The following is a 23985-nucleotide window of genomic DNA, read 5'->3' on the forward strand; positions in this document are numbered from 1 at the left end:
TGGGAAAAAGTAAGCAACTCTTTAAAAAGTCACATGTTTCGAAATGACACCATTTCGACATAAAGCACTGTTTCGAACTAGTGTCTATTTCGAAAGGTCACACCTTTTCGGCATGATACATTGTTTCGAACCAGTGCACATTTCGAAAGGTCGCACATTTTGGGCATAATGCACTGTTTCGAACCAGTGCACCCTTTTGAAAAGGTTTTTTCTCACTTTACGTCCTGTTTCAAAAGAAACTCATTTTATCTCAAGTGGGATAACTTGGGAGACAAATTACTCATTCATATCTCAATGAATTTGTGCAAATCCATTTTTCTAACAATCCCCCACATTAATGAAGATTTGGCTTCTTATATCATTAACATCGAGGTTCTTTTACAAATGAAAAGATACCGCATCAGGTCAAGTAGCATGGGAGGCCTTGAACTTGCCTTAGTGAAAAACGATCGGATTTAATTGAACAATCAGTAGACTTCAATTAATGTCCTTGAACTGTTAGTCGATTGTATAAACATAGACAATCATCTTCACGCAGTACCTTCTCGAATACTGTTGGTTCTCACGTTTGTGTTCATTTTGGCCTTGAACACTTCTTGGTTTCAGATAGTGCTTTTGAGACATTTGCCTTAAAATTCTCATAGAAGCGGCCCCACTTCACACTTACATAGGTGATTTTTATAAAGAGTATCCTGCAATACTCCACTTGGATAACATAACTTTTCAAGATATATTAAATCATTAAAAGCTTGACTTATCCTGGGTCTCGCGGCAGATATGCACTGTCTTATATAAGAATGGGTTAGAATATATTATTACTCTCCAATGTTAACTGAGACACAGACATAATTCAGTTGGCCCTTTAAATATAAATCTTGGGATCTACAGTCAACTAGGTTTGTTTTTCCATTATGAGGACTCTTGGTTGATTATCTCAAAAGTTTTAAGCTCATTCCCCTTGATAATCTTTCCACTTGCTCTCTTGTTAAATCTTTTGTAAGCGGATCTGCAATGTTATCTTTTGACCTTATATAGTCGATTGAGATAACTCCATTTGAGAGCAATTGTCTAATAGTGTTATATCTAAGATGTATGTGTTGAGACTTCTCGTTATACATGCTACTCTGTGCTCTACCAATAGCAGATTGGTTGTCACAGTGTATACATTGCACACTGATGGCATAGGTTTAGCCTAGTTTGGAATATCCTCTAAGAAATTTTGAAGCCACTCTGCTTCTTCTCTAGCCTTGTCCAATGCTATGAATTCTGATTCCATAGTGGACCTCGCTATGCACGTTTGTTTTGAGGATTTCTAAAAAACAGTTGCACCTCCAAGTATAAAAACATATCCACTTGTGGACTTTGAGTCTTTAGTGTCAGATATCCAATTAGCATCGCAGTACCCTTCCTCGAACTTTGGATATCTTGTATAGTGCAGACCAAAATTCTGAGTATACCTTAAGTATCCCAAAACTCTCAGTATGTCAGTCCAATTATCTCTGCCAGAATTACTCGTATATCGACTTAGCTTGCTCACATAGTATGTTATGTCAGGCCTTGTATAGTTCATGACATGTATTAAACTGCCAAGTATACGAGAGTATTCTAGTTGAGATATGTTATCTCCAGTATTTTTGGCTAAATGAAGATTTACATCAACTAGTGACATTTTTGGTGTGATGTTATATTTCTTGAACTTTTCAAGAATCGTCTCAATGTAATGAGATTGTGATAGAACAAGTCCATCCTCCGTCCTAAAGATCTCAATTCCTAGGATAACATCAGCGACACCTAAATCTTTCCTGTCAAACTTACTAGACAACATTTGTTTGGTAGATTTTATGACATCAATATTACTACCCAAAATTAGCATATCGTCTACATAGAGACAAACAATGACAGATCCCTTCTGAGTGATTTTGACATAGACACACTTGTCACACTCGTTTATTTTGAAACCGTTTGACAATATTGCATTGTCAAATTTCTCATGTCATTGCTTAGGTGCTTGCTTTAATCCATATAAGGATTTAACAAGCTTGCAAAATTTCCTTTTTTGTCTAGGAGCAATAAGAGTTGTTCCATGTATATTTCTTCATCTAACTCACCATTCAAGAATGTCGTCTTTACATCCATTTAATGTATCTCAAATCCATATATTGATGTTATTGCTACTAGCATCCTTATGGAAGTTATTCTTGTAACTGTAGAGTAAGTGTCAAAATAATCCAATCCTTCCTTTTGTCTAAAGCCTTTGACCACAAGTCTAACTTTATACTTGTCGATCGATCCATCAGTCTTAAATTTCTTTGTGAATATTCACTTATATCCCAAAGTCTTGGAACCTGGTGGTAAATCCACCAATTCCCATGTATGATTTTGCATTATGGATTCAATCTCACTATTTATTATTGTTTCTTTCTAATAAGTAGCTTCTGGAGATGACATTGCCTCTTTGAACATTTGAGGATTATTTTCCAACATGTACATATGTTAGAAAATCAGGTCCAAAAGACGTTGACGTTCTTGACCTTTTGCTACGTCTAGGTTCCTCCGATCCTCAATTTCGCTTTATGTAGGATGGTTACTAGTTGTAGCATCTAAAGTTCTTTTTGTTGAACTTGGCTCTATACACATGTTATATGGAAATGCATTTTCAAAGAATGAATCATTCCTTGACTCAATAATCGTATTAACATGTATATCTTAAATCTCTGATTTATGAACCAGAAAATGATATGCACTACTATTGTTTGCATATCCAATGAATACACAATCAATAATCTTGGGTCCTATCTTCACCTTCTTAGGTTTAGTGACTTCCACTTTAGCAAGACACCCCCACACTATTAAGAATTCGTAGGAAGTTTGATGACCTTTCCACAATTTGTATGGTGTTTTAAGCGTATTCTTGTTAAGAATTTTGTTGAGAATGTATTTGGCAAAAAGTAAAGCTTCCCCCCACAAATTCTAGGGTAAACCAGAACTTAATAACGTAGCATTCATCATCTCTTTTAGAGTTCGATTTTTGCGTTCCGTAATACCGTTTGATTGAGGTGAATAAGGAGTCGTAGTTTGATGAATGATTCCATGTTCAGAACAAAAACCTTCAAAAGGTGATACATATTCACCTCCTCTATCACCCCCTCTATCACTCCTTATAGCCTTAATATTTTTGCTTAGTTGATTTTCAACTTCATCTTTATAGTGTTTGAACACTTCAATTGCCTCATCTTTACTTCTCAACAAGTAAACATAACTATATCTAGTGTTATCGTCAATAAAAGTAATGAAATACTTTTTACCACCTCTAGTTTGCATATACTTAAGATCACATATATCTGTGTATATTAAGTCTAGAGGTTCAGTACTTCTTTCAATGGAATGAAATGATGATCTGGTCAACTTGGATTCTACACAAGTTTCACATTTATGGTGTGGGTCTATTTTTATCTTTGGTATATAGTCCAAATTAATTAATTTACGCAAAGTATCATAATTAACATGTCCTAATCTACCATGATATACATGTGAAGACTCAATCAAGTAAACAGAAGATTCAACTTTATTGGCGCTCTTTGGCGCAATAGTAAAACAAGACATCCTAAAGAGCCCATCCTTAAGATAGCCCTTACCCATGAATACATCATTCTTAGTTAGTACAAATTTATCAGAAACAAAGACTAACTTAAAGCCATTCTTGCTTAGCAGCGACCCAGAAACTAAGTTCTTGCGAATGTCAGGCACATAGAGCACCTCATTCAGAGTTAGTTCCTTCCCATAAGTCAACTTCATCACCACCTTTCCTTTGCCTTCAACCTTGGACGTAGAAGAGTTTTCCATAAAGAGTTGTTCTTCCTTTTCCACAACATGATAAGTGGTGAACATCGACTTGTTGGAGCATATGTGGCGAGTAGCACCAGTATCCACCCACCATTCCCTTTCATTTCCAATCATGAGACATTCAGAAATCACAGCATATAGGTTCATGTCATTAACATTGTCAGAAAGCATGTCCATTGTCACATTTGCTTTAGTCTTTTGCTTCTTGTACTTCTTTGGCTTGCGACATTCACTTGCCTTATGTCCAGCCTTCCCACAGTTATAGCACTTGCCCTTGAACTTAGTAGGCGTACTACTCTCTTCGCCTTAAGCTTTGTCTTGGCGCTTCCTCTTTTCCTTAGCATTTGATCATTCCACAACATTGGCTTTTGCCACCATGGGATCCTTGCCCTTCTTCTCAGATAGACAGTTATCTTCCTCTATCCTTAGACGGACAATCAGTTCTTCAATATTCATATCTTTGTATTTATGCTTAAGATAGTTCTAAAATCCTACCAAGATGGTGGTAATTTCTCAATCATAACAGCCACTTGGAAGGATTCTCCTAGGGTCATTCCTTCAGCAATGACATCATGGAGGATTACTTGAAGTTCTTGGACTTGGCTTATGACAGTCTTACTATCCGTCATTTTGAAATCAAGAAATCTGCCAACTATGAATTTCTTCATGCCAACATCTTCACTCTTGTATTTCTTGTCTAACGAATCCCAAAGTTTCTTAGCAGTCTTGAACACACTATACACATTGTATAATGAATCAGCCAACCCGCTAAGGACATAATTTCTACACAAGAAATCAGTATGAAACCAAGCATCCTTGGCCAAAACCTTCTCCTTGTCAGTTTCATCAGGGCTTACATCAGGAACCTTATCCCACATAAACCTTTCCAAGTTAAGGGTGGTCAGATAGAAGAGCATCTTCTGTTGCAAGTGCTTGAAATCCCATTGAACTTTTTAGGTTTCTCCCCATGAGGAACAAAATGGGGAATAACTGTCGGAATAGTAACAACATGTGTAACTGGTGGTGCTGCCATATTCTTAAATACAACCACACTTTGTTATTCCTTTAAACCAAAAAAGAAAAGAAAACAGAAACAAATTATGTTCGGTAAAGAAGAAGAAAAAAAAAATGTCTTAAGTTGTTAGAAATATACAACTTAATTGTTCTTACTCTTTACCAATTACCAAACTATACAAATATTTTGTTTTGTACATGTCTTGTACTTCTTAGTTAAATCCGAGCCTAGTGTAGATACATTATGTCCTTAAGACAGATTTTCTCCCTCATGGTGTTTGAAGGTTGATGGGAAACTCTCCCAAGATATAACGGATTTCCTTCTATAGAAAGCTATCACTTCAATTCTATAGAATCAGTAAACACAACATAGTATTTGACTAAGAACAGAGGGAGAATAGAAAAATTAGAACTCTGTGTGATATAGTGTGTCTTTCTCTCCAAATTCATCCACTATTTATAGGTGAGTGGTGCCTCTTCGAAACAACACAGTGACTCTTGGGAAAAGGTAATTAACTCTTTGAAAAGTCACATATTTCGAAAGGACACACCATTTCGGCATAAAGCTCTCTTTCGAACTAGTGCTTATTTCGAAAGGTCACACCTTTTCGGTATAATGCATTATTTCGAACCAGTACATATTTCGAAAGGTCGCATTTTTTTTTGCATAATATACTGTTTCGAACCAGTACACCCTTCCGAAAAGGTTTTTCTCACTTTACATACTGTTTCAAGATAAACCCATTTCATCTCAAGTGGAGTAACTTGAGAGACAAATTACTCATTTATATCTCAATGGATTTGTGTAAATCTATTTTTCTAACAGCAATTTCAGTAGAGCTGTGAGTAACAAAAGTCACTATCGCGATCCGCGATTCTCGATTCTCGATTCTCGAGTGCAATACCAATAATTAGACTGTTATATCAGAAGTTGCTCCAGTCGCGGGTTGAACTGCACTAGGAGTCTAGGACATGAATCAAATCAGAAGCTATCGACTTTATTTAGCGATGCAATTTTGGCAGGTTGAATCAGGAAGTCCAATATCTTTTTTGACGTACAAGATTGTTTACAAAATATGAACCCAATCTTCGAAATCTAATTTTTTGGACCTCATCGAAAAAGATAAGACCACAATAATCACCTAAACAACCTCAATCGATCAAAGGATAGTTCCAGATTTCCAGTACTGATCAAATCAGGGAATCCTGATAAGTGCGCTACCAAGTGGGTTGTATGAGACTATGAGCACTGCAAACTACCGCCAAGGGTGAAGCGCCACTGCCAACAGCTCGATCAACAGAGACTCTCTACTTTTATCCCTCATTAGGAGTCTGGACAAATTGGGTCTTAGTCTACTATAAATTAGGTCATGAGTATCCTATTAATCGAAATAATTAGACGTCTTGAAATAACAGGGAATGTGACTGAAAAAAGATAGAATTCAAGTTTCATAACACTTTTAGAACAACTAAATTTTGATGAAGGGTTAAGTGGTTAAGGCCAGTATGCATTTTACCCTTTTACCAAGTATTTCATGAACGCCTTTCTAGGCTGACTGGACAATTAGTTGCCGTGTACAACTTTGTTTTGAGAAAACTCAGTTTTTGTTTTGTTATATGTTTTTTTCCATTATTATCGATCATTTTACATCAAAGTGTATCAAAATGATTCTATGCAACTTTAAAGTCTGGTACTACACTTCTTCTTCATGACATTGTCCTTGGGACAGAACTGACGTGTAGTACCACTACCAATAACACTTTGAAAGTCTGCAGTATAAAAAAGCTACACCACAACGAAACCATCTCATATCTTTGATTCTTTTCTCTCCTCTCAGAAGGTAAACTGGTATGGGAGGTCTTGATTACTTTTCTCTTTGAAAATTGGTTTATGCTCTAAAGTTAGAACCATAATTGTTTTCGTAATGTTACTTATTAGCTCTTAGATTAGCCATAATACTCTACCGAGTCTCAGAATAATATATATTTCTAAGAAACTTTAACTGTGTTCAGGCCTACAGGGTAATGTAAGATAGGCTTATAGTATTTAAGATGAGCATGCTTAATGAGTTTATGACATGACTATCTATTGTATATAACTGGTAGAATACGAAATCTGTAAGATCAATTAGTTTTTTTTTCCTGTTTCTACTTTCTACGCTAGTTCATGATATTTGATGTTGTTTCAAAGGTATATTTCAAGTTGGGGAATGGGGAGCAGTATAAACTTATTTGAAGAACCATGTATGTAAATTTTTTGAAATTTAGTTATAGTTAGAATAAACCAAGTGTTAATTAGGCTCCACTTGGGATTTTGTAGAAACTGCTTTCCAACAGATCTGTTTAGCACCATGTTGGTTTGCAGAAAAACAGTGGAGAAAAAAAAATGGTTTAAAAAGCTAGAAAATTCCTAATGGAGTCTAGTGTACCAAATAGGTGTGAATTGAAGTCTTTGAGAAGATTAGAAGCTTAGATTGAAGATTGATTGTATCTTCTCTTGAAGCCACTGCTTCATTGTGAGTTGATTTGCGTTTATGTGAGTGTGTTCAGTTAGTCCTCTAACATATTTACTCTTTTCCTTAACTTCCAGTTGAAAATGGAGCTGGTCATGGACTGGAAATCCTTAGGTTCTCTTCTCGCAACCTTCATTTTCATCCGCACCGCATTACGCGACTTCTTACCTCCTGTAGTGTACCAGTATCTAAAATGCATCATCTCGAACTCTTTCACTGCCCTGCAAACCAATGTCTCAATTGTCATTGAAGAGTTTGAAAGTTGTTTAAACACTAATGAAATTTTTGAAGCGGTTCAGACCTACCTTGGTTCCCAGTGTATCTCCTCTGCTAGAGTCCTCAAGCTCTCAAAACCCAATAATTTCAAGAACCTCACCTTCACCATGTCTACGGACCAGATTGTTGAAGATACATTTGAGGGATTCAAGGTCAAGTGGTCTTCCCATTGTGTTGAGAAGAATATTAGCATGGGTGGATACTCTAGGTCTCTTGAGAACCGATATTTTAAGTTATCGTTTCACCAGAAATACAAGGAGAAGGTTCACTCCTCCTATATCCCTTATATCAATGAGGTAGCTCAGAGGATCAAGTTCAAGAACAAGCAAAGGAAAATATATACCAATAAATCTTTGGAAGAAGGTCGTCGCTATGGCCTTTGGTCCAACGTACCATTTTCCCATCCATCTACATTTGATACATTAGCAATTGATCCAGTTCTGAAGAAGGATATTAAAGCAGACTTGACGAAGTTTGTTCAACGAAGCGAGTATTACAACAGAGTTGGAAGAGCTTGGAAAAGAGGCTATCTTCTATATGGTCCACCAGGAACTGGTAAGACAAGCTTGATTGCTGCCGTTGCAAATTTTCTTGAATTCGATATATATGATTTGGAATTGACAGCTGTGGCTAGTAACTCACAGTTGAGGAAGCTTTTGATCTCGACATCTAGTAAGTCAGTGATCGTAGTTGAAGACATTGACTGTTCACTTGATTTATCGGATCGTGTGAAGGAACAGAATGTGGAAGTTAACAACACTGAGGATGAAGCAAATAGTATAAAGTGCAATCGAAGAGTAAAAGGCACTGTCAGTCTATCCGGGGTGTTGAATTTTGTCGATGGGCTGTGGTCATCTTGTGGGGGTGAAAGACTGATTATCTTTACCACAAATCACAAGGAGAAACTGGACCAGGCATTGCTGAGACCAGGTCGAATGGACAAACACATTAATCTCACATACTGTGAAATTGAGGCGTTTAAAATGTTGGCAAAGAATTATCTTGGTATCAATAAGCATCACCTTATGAAGGAGGTGGAGGTTATGTTACCTGTTATCAAGATGACACCAGCTGACATTGGAGAAATCTTCATGAGTTGTGACGAAGATGCAGATTTGGGCATGAAAAAAGTTTTGGAGAAGATGGTTTCGTTGAAGAAGATTGTAGACTCAAAGCTACATCATGGTATCCAGGTGGAGGATGCAGTTGAAGATTAACAGGAGGGCTGAACAAATAAAATTCGGACCGATAGGTACAATCTGTTAATTGGAACTAAGTGGTGTACTGTTAAATTGTAGGCAGATTTTAGTCTTAGATGTTACTGTGTGAGTTCTGTTCAATTAAATCTTACTCACCTTATGTTTGTTAATTTATATTAATGTGGTTGCTTTTGTTAAAAAGCACAAAGAAATTTGCAACCTAAAGAGTAATCTAACTTACGAACTTGGTCTTCTTCATACTTGTATTATTTCACTAGAATGTTGGAACTCCTGCGCTGTCGCAACTTCATGCTACATGTTATTTATGCTAGGAGATACATATGGTGGTTAGCTTGTTACGTTAAAGGGATTGAGTGTGTAGAAGAAGAAGAAGAAGAAAGGATGGAGGCACAAGAAGAAGGTAGGGTTTAGAGTATATTTACTATAACACCCCGTGTTTTTTTATACGTATTTTTCTATTTAATTAATTAAATTAATTGTTTATTTTAAAAATTCGTCGGATTGGACTCGGGATACGTGGGCTTGGTTTTGGGCCCGAAGTCGGGTTGTTGGGCTTGGGTTTGGGACCCAAAGATATAAACACATTGTTTCAGAGAATAGGGTTTAGAAGATAATAAAATATAAAAAAATGGAGGCAGAGAAAGAAGCTGGTTTCCTGGAGAGGTGGAGCACGACGATTCGGGCTAGGAAAATTCATCGAGCTGTTAGATAAGGTGAGTAGCTATTTTGCTATCTCACCAAAAGTTATAGTTTTTGTATATCGGTGTATAGGTTTCTGTTTTTATATGTTGGTTAAACTGTCGAACTGTTATACTGTTGAACTGTTGATGCCCTTCATTAAAACTGTTGGAACGGTTCAAGCTTCGGAGCTCTGTTAATGGAGGCGCGAGCTCCATGAACTGTACTGCCTTTTATTATAGTTGTTGTTTTGAACTGTTGTAGCTCATTCACACGCTCGAAACAGTTTAGTGGTGGCTTAATGGCGTCAGCGAGGAAACGCCCGATTTTGTTTTAAAACCGTCATCGATGGTGGTTGTGAAACCGCATCGGTGGCGGGTGGAACTCGTTTTGTGTTGTGACTTGGTTGTATCGTGTGCTGTTGGACTGATGAGGGTCGAGTGGGGGGCAGTGAAGCTTCGAGGGAGGCTTTAATGGCGCCGAACGCCATTACTGTGTTACTGATGGTTTTTTATTTGTGATTTTTTCATTGTTTGTATTGTGTGGATATTGTTGTGGGTGGTTTGATGATGTTGGGTGGTAGTAGGGATGGATGGGGGCTGTTGGAAGCTCCCAAAACTCATTAATGGCAGCCGAAAATTTGTAGATCTAGTTTTGGGGAAAGATTGGATTTAAGGAGTTGGGGTTTCGGTTTTGTTAAAGTTGTAGGGGTTTTCTTAAGGAGAAAAATCGGTGGGTTTGTGTAGGGTGGTGTGTGGAGGTTGTGGTGGTCGGTTTTTGGTGGTGGAGGAGAACAGTGAGGAAGATGAACAGTAACCATTTCGGTTGGGCTTGGTTCTTTGGGCCTTGGTTGTTTGGTTGGGCCAAAACTTTATATGTTATGTTAGGCCCGATTCTATTTTAAAGTTTTTGGGCCCGATTTTGGTTGTTTTGTTTGGGCCCAATTTAATTAAGTTTTGGGACCAGTTCTAATATTAGTCTATGGGCCCGTTTCATTTGAAATTGTGGACTAGTTCAGTCTAAAGTTTTTGGGCCATTGCTAATATTGTTTGGGGCCAGTCCATAGGACTTAAAATGGATCTATTTGGGTCTTCCAACTTTTAGACTTTCGGGTTCTAAGTTTTGGGCTTGGCGGTTAGGAACCGCAACCTCTTTACCTTAGTCCACGAGCCCACGATTTACATTTTTTTTAGCCCATGAACCATGGCTATGACCTCGAACCTGTTGACTTTGACAACGACAGTTTGACTTCGACCATGACGTGTTGACTTTGACTTTGACCAGGGTTGACTTTGACAAGGGTTGACTTTGACCAGTTGACCCAATTTGACCTTTTAACTCGGATTATGATTTGGGTTATTAAGATAGGTCTAGGGTTATTAGCATACTTGACTTTAGGCTAAGACCTCTATACACTACAACAGAAAGGCTCAATTGCAACGCCATCTGGTGTCGCTACAAGTACCTAAAAGCTACCGCCAATGATCAATGGCAATGGCAATGCCAATGTGGGCGCCACAAAGGCCGCAAAAAATTGGGTCACAAAAGCTAAATGAAGACGAACAATTGGCGCCGCAAAAGCTTGAAGGTTATTGCAACGCCTTGTCCCATTTGCTATTACTTTATTAGCGTTGCTAAAGTATTTTGCCAAACTAAAATGATTTTTAAAATATTTAAACTATTTGCGCCGATTGGCGTTGCAAAATGTTCTTTTAGTCGCGACCGCTAGCGTTGCAAAAGGGTTACTTTTAGTTGCACCCTCAAGGCCACAAAAGAAGCAAAGCATTAGCTACTGTGTCTTTGTCACAAAAGGTTTAAACCATTAGTCATTTTGCGCCAAAGGCGTTGCTAAAAAGTGTGTTTTTAGCTGCCCCTAGGTCTTTGTCTTAAAAGGTTTAAACCATTAGTCTGCGCCAAGGGCGTTGCCAAAAGTGTGTGTTTTAGCTACCCCGCTAGTGGTTTTAGCCGCACCAAATGTATGTGTTGGTAATTGTTTAAACACATTTGCAAAGACCCTAATTCTTTTACAATGAGCTCGGCATTGCAAATGGGTTTACTCATATATATAATAGGTATTACGATTATTTTGAATCATTTCAATTTATATAAACCTCGCCAATACAATTTATGATTAAACTAAAACACCGATCGATGTATTCATTCACAATAAATTATAGCAAAATATATTTTATTAATTAAGATCATCCAAAATCATTATTTGAGCATCCATACAATTAGTCTCTTCCAATATCTTGAATTACAAAATCTTCAAAGCCATCAACTAAATAATATTAGTTCTTCAAAAAATAAGATTTTGGCCAAATTCCCATAATCTGCCGATTCGAACAACATCCACCCAAGTTTTCTTTATCAATATACCGCTAACAATCCGCAAACTGATACAAACAACAAATTGGAAAAGAAAAGAGACATTAGTAAGTATAATTATCCAAATTAAAAGAAGATTGAAGCAAAATGCAAGTAATCAATGCATGGGAAATATTTTTATGTGGTCAAACTGGGGTCCCATTAGTACAAGCCTAACAAGAAAAAGAGACTGAGAAAGCATATACTACTCTTCATCCCTCTACTCAAATCGAGACCAAAGAAAAACAAACATGGAGTTTAGTGATGGATTTCTCTTTGCCACCATCCTTTGGATAATCTATTCATCTTCTTCCTTCGGTCAAAATGGGTAGTTTCATCCATCTTGATCTCCAAGAGGCCAAAACAAATATCCATACATAGATTTTTTCTTTTAAACCGTGTACTTCTTTCCATAAAACAATCCAAGCATTGTCATGACAATCCACTCAAAAAAAAAAAAAAGTCCAACACACACACCCCACCCTCCCTCACAATTCCTCCATCCGAGAAACGATAAATCTATCAATACGATTTCAAGAATGGATTATTTGATCCGCAAACCAAATAAAAGGGCCATGTCCCATCAACATATCCACAGTGTTATTACAATTTAGACATTAACAGAGCCTCCCATATCTCTATCAACTTCCAAATTGCCACTTCTTTCCCATTTGTACTGCTGTAAATTATCATATTCACCAATGCACTAGATCCTCATACCATAGTCTAACATCTTCCACCTCCTCCTGAAATTGATCCTCACATACGTAATCAGCCTGCCCGTAGATGTTGAAGGTTAAACATCAGTGTTGCCCCTCATTAACGACATTTAACTGTACGAGAAAAAGTTGATTGTACTTCATTCACCTACACAAATCCTTTATGCCAAATTTTGACTTAAATAGGAAAGAGGAAAAATCACAAATAGAACCTTATGCGTTGATGCTATTAAATGTGACTTGAAATGCAACTTTTAATTACCAATCTAAAATTCTACATTAAAAATACAAAACAAATGTCTTGGTGAGTAAAGAATATTTCGCTTTGTAATGAATATATCTCGCTTTTAATGAGATGCCTTTCCTCGCTACAAAAGACCTTGGAAATATATCCCAAATAGCTATTATACGATTGAAGTAAAAACACTTTGAAACTCAGATATTACATGCTACATACCTATACAATAGGTCCTACCCTACCCCCGATTCTCCAACAATAAAACATGACAACTGAACACTTGACTTAGATTTAAATAAATATTCCAAATTTGGGCTAAGCTAGTCGAGAGAAGGAAGATGGGGAGTTGAACCGTAACCCCTCGTGTCATAGGGCTGCAAAGGCACTATCGGGGAGAGGCTTTTGAGAGAGAAGAGATACGGGTGAAGCGGATCCTTTAATTGACTATGCTAGGTGTCATAAAGAGTCTCTTTTTCAGTTGATTTACCTAAACGCCCTGCTGTTTGTTCTGTCTGTTGGTAGTGGTTTCTTTTCATTTTTAGGCAGGATGGTGATAATCTAAGTAAACAATAAAATGATTAATCTAAGTTATTTCTGGTGAATAGAAGACAGATTATGAGGTAATCTGAGAAAAGTTCGAGGAAAAAGGATACACATATAGTTCTCGCAGACAAGTATAAATCACACTCAAGATATGTCCAACTTCCCCTCTTCCCCATAAATCTATAAAGGACATTATTTGGGTCTGGAAATACTCATAGAAACAAAGCAATCATGTAACCAGCAAATCCAACAATATAACCCAGGCACTTGAAACTGTAATAACTTACCAAAGTTGTGACAACTAACACAAAACATCTCAAAAGGAGTTACTCTATCAGGCATGCAACCAATCAATTTAATACAAACAGTTCATACGTACCATGAAGAACCAGCATTGACTTGCAACATCCAAGCCTCAAACCTAGCTTGACGAACCGCCATCTCCTCTATTTTACTTCTTTGAGATATCATTTCAGCAGTGAGCTCCTCGTTAAGCTTTTCAGCTTCCTCAGCCCTCCTCCTTTGCACTTCCTCCTCGCCCCTCCCTCCTCCTTTGCACTTCCTCCTCTAAATGAAGGGATGCCAGCCTTCTAGATGACTTTGGCGGGACCCCATGCCCAAGGCCATGGGAGTATCCGACCTTACACCCAATACTATAATAAATATTTCATCCTCGGTCTTTGGCTCGGCGCCTTCTACTCGTGACTTCGGCTTTAAGTTGTCGATTCGGGTCCTATAAGTTTAAATTGGCCATAAATATATCGAACTATAAGTACACCATGGTAAAGCTAGGTACAAATAAATTTACTTACATAGTTTTGTTCAAAGAATGAGACTAGTCCATCCCTTACTACTCGCTAAAAGTGGGTTCGACGATAGAATTCGATCTTTCCAATAGGTTCCCGAAGTCTCGAGTCACGCTTATAAAGATTTGAAAACATATCCCTTTATAATTTACTTCAAATAATATCAAACTGCAAAAAGCAACCCAATGTATGTAAATAAAGAAAGTTACAGATTCCTCCAAGTATCCTAGGAATGACTTTGAACCACCACAATGGTTTGTTTCGAAGCTTTTTTTGCCGATTATTTGAATTTTGCTCGCTAATTTTCTGCAATAAAATGAATACAATATCAAAAACAATGCCAACAAAAACATTAAATTGAACTCATTCAAAATCCAATAAATTAAGTACTCCCTACATCATCCAAATAGAAAGACATACCAAGCTAAAACATAAAATTACAACGAGTATGTAGTTTTTCTTTAAGAAGTCAACACAACCCTTAAGTATAATTCAATACATAGCAGTTTTCTATAATTAGCACAATAAAGTATATTACCTTGAAATCTTCTCTTCTAAACCAATCACAACATGCATTCCATTTTTCTTGTGCCAAGCCACTATAAGGGTGTGATCGTGCGACTCCATCATTTCTGAAACTCCTATAATGCTTGTGAAGATTACACCTAAATCCTCTTAAACGTGCCCCTAATATTAAGGCCCACACAGACTTCACATGTGGAAGGTGCATATCCACATCCAATTTTTCCTAACAAGAAATGTAGTTTAAAGTTACATAAAATAATTATGGTATATCATATAGCTAAAACATAAAACTCCATTACCAGAATACGGTCACGTAATGGTTTTCTCACTTCCTCTCCCACTTTACTCCAATCATGGCGAGTAAGAGGAACGTGTCGGCGCTTAACTAGGCCAATCTCCCCGACAAATTGAGCACTCCACTTCCCCACAGGTCTAGTATTACCCGGTTGAATTTCTATCCTCGGTTTCGACCCAAGAACGCCTTTGTAGTCTATGACTTTTCGATTCACAACCTTGCCTCTTTTTCTTCTTAAATGGAGCTGTTAAATAAAAAAGTATGAGCTTCCACGACATTTTATTTGAACTAACCAACTAATTACACAAAACCATTAATTATAATCTTACCGACACCGAACCATTCACCTCGTTAACCACAGACTGAGGTTGTGAAATAGATTGTGCCCTCGAGGGTCGATTTAGACCAGGTACCATAACTATAGAAACAGATATAGCATGAATATGAAAGAAAGAATTTATGAATGATAAAAATCAGGTTTAATATAGTATGCAACATATCCAAAAATGAAACACATGCTAGAAAAATCAGGTTTGATATAGTAATTCTACTCAATGGAAAAACAAGATAAAATCTAAGATAAAGCTCTCCATTCAATAACAAAATGGATAATGAAGTTACTAAAAAATATTCAATCTACGTCCGTGTCATCATCTTTCGATATGATGCCTTCTTCCTCCGAACAATAATCCATTAATGTATCATCATCCTCTTCATCGGGTTTCCTCATCAACAATGGTATTGTCATGAAGGCAACTTTCCATAGCAGATCCACGACCTCACCTGGCATCAACTTCATTTGGGTCCATATCATCTCTATTTAGTTGTATGGGTGTTATAGGTTCATTTTGGATTCGCCGCTACTAGCTTCATGTGTTTCATCATATTGGACATTATCCAAATCCATCCCTCTGTATGCTCCTCCCGTTGATATGCCTCATCGCTGCCTCCCCGCTTCAATCTCTTCTTCCCTCTCGGAACATCAAACACATTTCTAGGCTTTGTCTTTTGCACAACTTGCCAACTACTACCCAATTTGGCATCATCGACGTAAAAACTTGACATGCTTGTGTGGCTAAGACAAACGGGTCATCTTTATACCACGCCTTAGAGGTATTAATACTAGTGAAAAACCATCCGTTTGTGTCCCCCGTCCTTCTATTACCAACATCATACCAATCACATCTGAAAAGATAAACTCTCTTCCCGAATAGATAACCGACTTCAAAAACATCGGTCAAAATACCGTAAAAGTCGATCTCTTTTCCTTGGTGTTCTCCTTTTTACAAGAAACACCACTATTTTGGGTTCGAAGATTTTTCTCTCGATCTTTGGTGTGAAACCTAATCCCATTAACAATGCAACCACTATAACGTTTCACACGTGTATCAGGTCCACATGCCAATGAATACAATTCATCGGTAGCTTCAGGAGAGTTCTCATTCGTAATAATATTTGCATCTATTCATAAAAATGTACACCAAATCAAGAAAAGCATAATTAGCATATTATTCCGGTTCATAACAATAACATTAAAATAAACAATACAAACACTTACACGTTTTTCAAACCAACTAGGAAACAACATTTCTTGTCTCTCAGGCAAGTTGCGTGAGCTTTCCATTTGAAGCTCTGTCATGTGTTGACTACATGCATATCAAACACATAAACTTAACAACTTAAAGTGGCTTAAAATGTATAAAACATAATTGATAAGTTAAATGCAGTAGAACTTACTCTAAATAAGTTGATAACTCCTCTGTATTATTCAACACATAGTAATGAGCCTTGTCTCGATCCTTTGGTTCGAGAATGATATTTGTATAAGCTCCAAATGGTCGAACATTTCAGGTGAAAACATCAAATCCTCGTCTTTTGATTCTCATTACCACCATCATAATTTCTTTCTTCACGATTGAACCGAAGTTTCAATTCCTTGAAGATACATGGAGCAAAACGTGAGACATTCATTGTCAACATATGCTTCAAAGAATTGAACCTTCGGGGCGAGCCTTATTTCGAACGTATTGTTTTAGCGTGTGTAGATACCTGTTTACAAATCACACATGTATGATTAATGTATAATAAAACTTTTAACTTTAAAATGTTAATTTCACATTAAATGAATTGTAAGTCATATGCCTTACCTTTCAATAGGATACATCCACCTATCGCGACCGGGTCCTCCAAGTATCGCCTCACGCGGCAAGTGGACAGCCAAATGAACCATTACATCGAAAAATGTAGGAGGAAATATTTGCTCGAGCTTACAAAGTATAACTGCAATGTCTTTTTCCATCTTCTCAAGCACTTCCAATTTTAGCGTCTTGCAACATAACTCTTTGAAGAACAGGCCCAACTCAACCAATGCAATGGCTACATCCTTCGACAAGAAACCACGTATTGCAATCGGGAGAAGTTGTTGCAAGAGCACATGACAGTCATGACTTTTCATTCCTGTTATCTTACCATCTTTAGCATTTGCACATCGAGAAATGTTAGACGCATAGCCATCAGGAAACTTCACCGACTTCAGCCACTCGCAAAAAGATTTTTTCTCTGAAGATGACAATGTGTAACATGCCGGGGGTATTACAAACTTATCACCTCTTGGGATTAAATGCAACTCTTTTTCTTATACCCAATGCGGCCAAATCTAATCGAGCTTTTACTGAATCTTTTGTTTTGCTATCTAGGTCAAGCAATGTCCCCACAACATTGTCACAAATGTTCTTCTCAACATGCATAACATCAAGGTTGTGTCGCAGCTTAAGAGTGTCCCACACGGTAACTCAAAAATATGCTCTTCTTTGTCCAGTTCAACTCCATCTCGGTACGCTTTCTTTTTTTTTTAGGCTTTCCAAATTTCTGAAAGGGTTCTACATAGTTCACTTGTGATAACAATTCATCCCTAGACAACTCTTTAGGTGGCAACCTGCTCTCCCTATTTCCATCAAATAATTGTTTGCCACGAGTTCTCCAAGCATGCCTTAACGGTAGAAAGTTTAACGATTTGCCATATAACATAACTTTCGTCCATTCTTCAAATACATGGAAACTGTATCCTTGTTACAATTAGGGCAAGCTAGTTTGCCCTTGGTACTCCAACCAGATAAATTACCGTATGCGGGAAAATCATTTATAGTCCATAACACTGCAGCATGCAACCGAAATGTTTTCTTTGCCATCGCATCATAAGTCTCTACCCCATCTTTCCACAACTCTTTAAGTTCATCAATCAAAGGTCGCAAATAAACATCGATATCATTCCCAGGTGATGAAGGTCCTGGAATAAGTAACGTCATGAAGGTGAACGGTTCTTTCATACACTTCCACGGTGGTAAATTATATGGTATCACCATTACAGGCCACATACTGTATTGGCTACTCATATTGCCAAATGGGTTAAATCCATCGGTTGCAAGACCCAAGTTTAACATTGCGAGGATCATTGGCAAACCACTCATGTTCCTTATCAAAATCGCCCCAAGCTTGAGAATCATTGGGTGCCTCGAAAGTACATTCTCCTCCCCGATCATGTTTTTCTTTGTGCCATCTCATATCTGCAGCAGCAGTAACCCTCGACATAAACAACCTCTTGAGCCTTGGTTTAAGTGGAAAGTAACTTATAACACTTTTTGTGGTATTTTTTAGTCTTGCCTTCACAAACTTTATACCTTGGCTCCCCACATTCGAGACAATTTTGAAACTGTCATTTTCTTTCCAAAACAACATGCAATCATTCTTGCATGCATGTATTGAGATATAACCAAGTCCCAAGTTACGCATTAATGTCTTCGCCTCGTAATGAGACTTTGGCAGTGTCTCACCTTCAGGCAATCCAATTTTAATCAACTGGAGAATCATAGTAAACGATTTGTTACTTCCAAATGATTGATTATCTTTAAGTGAAGCAATTTCACAAGATAATCTAACTTAGAAATCTTACAACCTAGATACAAAGGTTGGCGTGCTTCCCTCAAAAGGTCATCATATGGATCTACATTTCCTCCATTGTTGTTAAAGCCACCTTCACCTTCTGTTGCATTCAATGCATCATCATCTCCGGATTCCCCATGTTCCACGTGAGGCTCCAAATTATCAACATGTGTTGAAGCTTGTAAATCTTCAATCATGTCATCTAACCCATCAAAATTTACCATTTGAACACCATTGCCATCATCATCGTCGTCATCATCATCATCACTTAATTCCTCATATTCTTCTCCATGAAACACCCAACGAGTGTACTTCTTGTCCATGCCTAACCTCTCTAGATCATCATTTACCTCATTGATGTGCTTGTAATTCCTATTTTTGCACTCTTTGCATGGACACCTAGTCCCGCCCCAAGACTGCCTACATGACCACGAAAGCAATATCAATAAAATCCCGAATTCCTTTTTTATACGCTGGCCAAAACCTATTTGGCAATTGTATCTAACTCTTATCCATTTCCGTGTTTCCTACTACAAGATAATAATTGTACAATCAGTTTTGACATCACAAACGAAAATAGTACACATGCCACACCAACTTATCAGATTTTTTTTTGAGAACTTAAACTTTCACTTATATAACAACTAATAAACTTTCAAACCCTTAAACTTAAAGTGAAAGTCACTTAATGAAAGGTACTTTTGAGATTCACTTCAAGAAAAGACAAACTGCAATATAAGACATCTCACTTTTAACTTTTCAACTTTACCCCTAATCTTCTGCATAGTTTAGGTACTTTATCTCTGAGAAAGAGCATAGTTGTTACTTTTTTTTTCAAATTAAATTGGTTACAAAAAGTTTACTTCGATTTATTCTTTTTATCACTATAATTGTCTAATGTAGTCATTGTATGTTAATAACTTAATATATTAATATTTTTCGATAAAATCGAATTATCTATGCTAAATATTTTAAAGGATCTCATTGTTAAAATTTTGTTATTGGTATAATTAAGTATGATGTTGCATTAGTAAATGAGATATTTTGTGGTTAGAAATAACAACACTTTTGTCAATGTTGTACAGGGAGAAAGTGGCGTCCACAGAGAAAAACCTATAGACGTTGTTACCTTTAATTAGCTACCAACAACTAATAAACTTTCAAGGTTGTATTACATTGTCTTTACTAGTTGTACTCCCCGTTCTACTAGACAAGTTACGACTTATGACCCTAAGATTTGGTACGTTAATTAGTAGGTTTATGTTTTTTGGTCTTATTGAATGTCTTTTATTTACTAAATTTGGTTTATTGAACTGTTCAACTAATGCTCAATGGACAGAGATGCTCAGAATGACATTGATATTGAATACTTTTTACATAGTCCTGCTGTTTTACACCCTATAATCAGTGTGTGATCAGCTAGTGTGCATTTTTCGCAAAAGAAAAATAATAGCAATGCAAAATCATGAGGAGCGAGTCTGTTATGAATAAGCAAGACCTATATATTCTTGTAGTGAGACAAAAACTATACGGTCCAAGCACTAGTTCATTTTTTAACCGATACAATGAAACTGAAACAACATACTAATCCAAGTATAAAACCATATCTAGGCAAGGTAAAACAAACTCCTCTAAACAAAAGAAACAAACATTCAATCCATATAACGTATATAATATCATAAAGGCTTGTATATAGTGCTCATTAAGCCTGCAAAACAAATAAAAAACCAAATTCTACCAATCCAAATAAGTCTCAAGAGACAAAACATCATGCAACTAATTATAAGTTTTCTCTTAAGTTTAGAAACTTAGTTTTTTGTAATATCGCTAAAGAAAGGCTACCACAAGCCTCCACCAGCCTCGAATGTTCAAAAAGCTTTAATGGCCATGAAAATTTTCATTGTTTGAACCTTGAGTAGAATTCTTCAATTTGGATTCGGTGGCTTTCCCTTGTAAAGACCAACAATTTCACCGTGAATATTATACTTTTTGTGCTTCAAAATTTGCTAAAGTTTCAATGCATTTACAGTCCACTTTATGAAATTAAGTTCTTAGGATGTGATAGTTATTTCTTAAATTTATTTATTAGGGTTAAACTTGGTTAGAAAAGATTAATAATAATAATGAGGAGAGAAATAATGATACGGTGGTACGACAGCCACCACCGGTACAGATGCAACAGATGAAGACGACACAATAGCATTAGCAGCAAGAATTAGTGAGTCAATCAATCTCAATGCAATTTACAAGACTCGACAGTACTAAATTAGGAACAAGCAGTGTTCCTAAGATACATTTCCGAATGCGTTGCAACAGTCTAAACTATGGCTGATTCGCAAATTATGTTTTATTTTTGAGAATGTGATTCAATGGTGTTATGTGATGTCTTTTTTGTTTAGGACGGTGATTGCTGCATCATGTGATTATTAAGCCTTTTTCCAATCATAGCTAACTTCCAATGAAGTTTATGTAACAACTCAACTGCTAGTGCTCTTAAGAGTTAATAGACTGTAAGAGATGGAATAGATATTGTCTTGAGAAAACTTTGTAAGCTTGCCAAATTCTACGTTCTTGTGCATTTCGGACTTCGCATTATCACAAGTACATGGAATACTGAGGTTGAATAACCGATATAGTATGTATACATTTTCATAAGTTTAGATTGGCTCGTTTGATTCATTCCTTTTAATTTTTGTTGGGGTTATCAGAGTTATATTCTTCATGACGTATGTTGATTATAAGTGGTTTGCTGACTATTTTCTAACAAGTATGTATACTCTGCGATTCCTTAGGATGTTGAGTTTCTTTTCTTGTTTACGTTCATGGATGTTGTGGCAGGTATTTAGAACGATCATTTTTTTTCCTGATTATTCAATTTGAGTTTATAAGACTTGATTCTAGTGATCAGTATAGACAGTGTTTTGTACTCCCCTAGAATTTGATTTGCGATTGACGAGTCTCTTTGGCCTTTCTGGCTGCTAGGAAAAGTCACTTCCTATCTAATTTCACCCTTTACACCAATAAAATATACCCAACCATTTTTCTTTATAGGTCTATGGTATTAGTTTGATTTAAATTGTTTTATTGTTAACTTGTAAGTGGCATGTAAATTCGATTACTGTATTGTAGACCAATTAGAGATGAATTCCATTGCATTAGAAATTAGAAAGGAGCTAGACATGAAACCCTCTTAACTGTGTGAATAAATAGGAATATTGATTTTGATGATGGAAGCCTCTAATATGTAACTGTTCACTTAATGAATGTTTGGGCTCAAGGGTAAACCTTTCATCAATATCAACATTTCATTTTGAAGATATAAGAGGTTTTTTAACGCTTTAACTTAACTTATGGGATTTCGGGGTCTTCGGATGTGTAGATGAGTATCATATAAACCATTTTTAGAGAGACCAAAGATAAGCTTCCTTAAAAGGTCTATGTGATGTAATGTTTTCTTCTTCCGTTAATTTTAGAAGCTAAAAAGCTTTTGGAATGTTTAAAGTAGATGGTGTATCTAACATAGCGGGTAAGGAGTCCGCCCAATCTCATCTTACTTGGTTAAGAAAAAGGAAAAGAACCATGAAGTTTCATAATATCAAGCGAAGTGAGCTTCTACGCTTGCATTGCAATTCAGAGGCTCAACCCATCCATGATGGTGCTAGTCATATAATATCACCGCAAAGATCGAGTTTTTATTTGTTGTGGTTTCATTTATATAGGTGTGCATTAAGTTGAACAATTCATATCAGAAATTACATTTATTTGGCCCTGTACAAAGACACCTATCTTTGAAGACACATTTTTGGAATATAACTTGGGTTTTGTTTTCCTTAGGCTTGCTTTCAATATTTTGACCCCCTTCAATTTTTATCAGCTTATATTATTGAAGCCTCACTTGTTTTATTGGCTTGTGAATTAGATGATGGGGCAAGTTAATCGAGAGAGGCTAGCGAGAATACCTTGGCGAAAAGCAGAGGAAAGAGGACACAAATGATAAATATGTAGCTGCTCTGAAAAGGGAAACACTGACTAGAAAGCCTTATGATAGAATTCAACCAATCCTAAAGAGGATGTCAAAGAAAAACCAATTCCTAAAGAGGATGTCAAAGAAGCTAATTCCTAAAGAGGATGTCAAAGAAGCTGTAAAGGAACAGAAAAACCAATTCTTTCTATGGATGCAATATCCTCAACTTTTTAGGAACTTAGTACCATTTAATGACTAAATGTTTTTGTTGATTTTATAGCGTTTTATTCACAAATGCTATTATACAAAGGATAGCATGTTGATTCATAGCGTTTGCATAAATGCTATTGAATTGATTTCATAGCGTTTTTTGAGTGCTATCTATTGACTTTTTTCTAGTAGTGTACTAGAGAAATATATCAGACCTTGCCTTTAGTTAATCTACAACTACAAAAAAAAACTCGAGACCTTTCTTAAATATAGCTATCAATTGTTCAAAAGCTCAATTCTAAAATATAGCTATCAATTGTTCAAAACTACTAAAGTTGCATTACAGCAAACAAAAATTCAATTTTAATCTAAAAATATACAAGCTAGAGAACATGAAAAGGCTACTGAAAGAAGTTTCTGACTTCAACCTATTTTCCTTGTTGCAAGTGCTTAAGTTGAGGACCTGAACCAAGTTTTCAAACACACTCTATTACATTACCGTCACTCTATTACATTAAGATGCAAAGATCGAGGAATCAAGAAAATTAGCCAAAATAAAAAAAGACAAAAACTACCATGTTTTAGGAGTATAAACACTTGTATGCACACCTGCAAACTCATATTGCATAGTCCCAAAAGTTCATAAGATAAGATTTTAGTTATGTGCTACTATTCCTGTGATCTTTATATACTTGATTTCCTTTATTTAACCAAGGCATGACTAATTTCAGAATTCTGGACCAACCCTTGTTATAGGTTAAATGCTTTCCGTGTCATCGTGAATCTCTCGAAGATTGATCTTCTATTCTTAATTGTTAACTGAAACTCAGATCAA

General features: G+C 36.5%; 1 long non-coding RNA gene and 1 pseudogene across 3 annotated transcripts; both read left to right on the top strand.

Annotated features, from left to right (window-relative positions):
* Window positions 1-6504: 6504 nt before the first annotated feature.
* On the top strand, window positions 6505-9046 carry LOC147509011 (AAA-ATPase At3g50940 pseudogene; annotated as a pseudogene). 2 transcript variants are annotated; one of them, XR_015218317.1, is made up of 2 exons: window positions 6505-6698; window positions 7448-9046. The product of XR_015218317.1 is annotated as an AAA-ATPase At3g50940 pseudogene, transcript variant X1 (transcript). The 2 variants fall into 2 exon arrangements; XR_015218318.1 differs by having other exon boundaries at window positions 6566-6706.
* A 426-nt stretch (window positions 9047-9472) lies between these two features.
* LOC147509012 (uncharacterized) lies at window positions 9473-23308 on the top strand. Its single transcript, XR_015218319.1, has 2 exons — window positions 9473-9579; window positions 22896-23308. It is a non-coding gene; the product is annotated as an uncharacterized LOC147509012 (long non-coding RNA).
* Window positions 23309-23985: the final 677 nt, after the last annotated feature.

The sequence above is a fragment of the Coptis chinensis genome, chromosome 3 (genome assembly GCF_015680905.1).
Source record: "Coptis chinensis isolate HL-2020 chromosome 3, ASM1568090v1, whole genome shotgun sequence".
NCBI lineage: Eukaryota > Viridiplantae > Streptophyta > Magnoliopsida > Ranunculales > Ranunculaceae > Coptis > Coptis chinensis.